The sequence below is a fragment of the Sinocyclocheilus grahami genome, unplaced genomic scaffold, assembly GCF_001515645.1.
Source record: "Sinocyclocheilus grahami isolate Dianchi unplaced genomic scaffold, SAMN03320097.WGS_v1.1 scaffold39.1, whole genome shotgun sequence".
Taxonomy (NCBI): Eukaryota; Metazoa; Chordata; class Actinopteri; order Cypriniformes; family Cyprinidae; genus Sinocyclocheilus; species Sinocyclocheilus grahami.
Genome location: NW_015505218.1, coordinates 4,097,723 through 4,098,641, shown reverse-complemented (window position 1 = coordinate 4,098,641; position 919 = coordinate 4,097,723).

Below are 919 nucleotides of genomic sequence, written 5' to 3'. Positions count from 1 at the left end.
TGCTCTTGCTGAATTGCATGAAAAACATGGTTGAGACTCGTGGTTGTCAGAGTTGCAAGGGAAAATATCCTGATATTAGTCATTTATTTAAAGATATTTAACAATTTGATATTAAATATAACAGTGGCAGGAAACCTAGCTTTCATTGTTCAAGGGGGAGGGCAACAAACAAATACAATCTTTACAATATTGATTGCAAATACTATTGATAATTTGATTCTTTCCTATAGTTGGAGGCATGTGTCCTCGTGTCTCCCCCCCCCCCTCCCCGGGGCCCCCATGGTCTACAGCCCTACGGCAGAACAAATGCTGTCCCCCATCAGTCCTGAGAGGATATGTGACAGCGGGAGGTCACAGCACCATTGCAAACAGTCTCTTGCACTTGCATTTGCATTCTTCCAGGTCATTGTAGAATGTCTGGTGAATGTGAAGCAACTGGATATAGTTTTTCTTTTTGGCAAACCTTAATTATGTTAACAGTATTTTAAAATATAGTGTGAAGATGTGTAGCCATGCGTGGCTTAAATAGACTATTGCATAGGGCATACACTTATTAAAACTGATCTGTTATTTATATATGCCCACTCATTATTAATTATTAATAATACAAATATCATCTTTTTCATTTGATCCACAACAAGCTTTATATAAATAAGCACAAAACTGTAATAATAATAACAACAACAGTAATAATAATAATAGTGGCATAAATATGATGTATATAATGGGTAACTGAATGATAGTTTTAAAGGAACTATGCTTCATAAAAATATAATTGCTTAAATAAATAAAAGGAATTATGGATTGTGCCATTAAGCAGCAGTCAAGGTCCATTGATTCTTGTTTCACACATGGCTCTGCATATCAGCACTAATGGTCAAACTACATTAACGTCATGAAATTATCTCTGTGCTTAAAC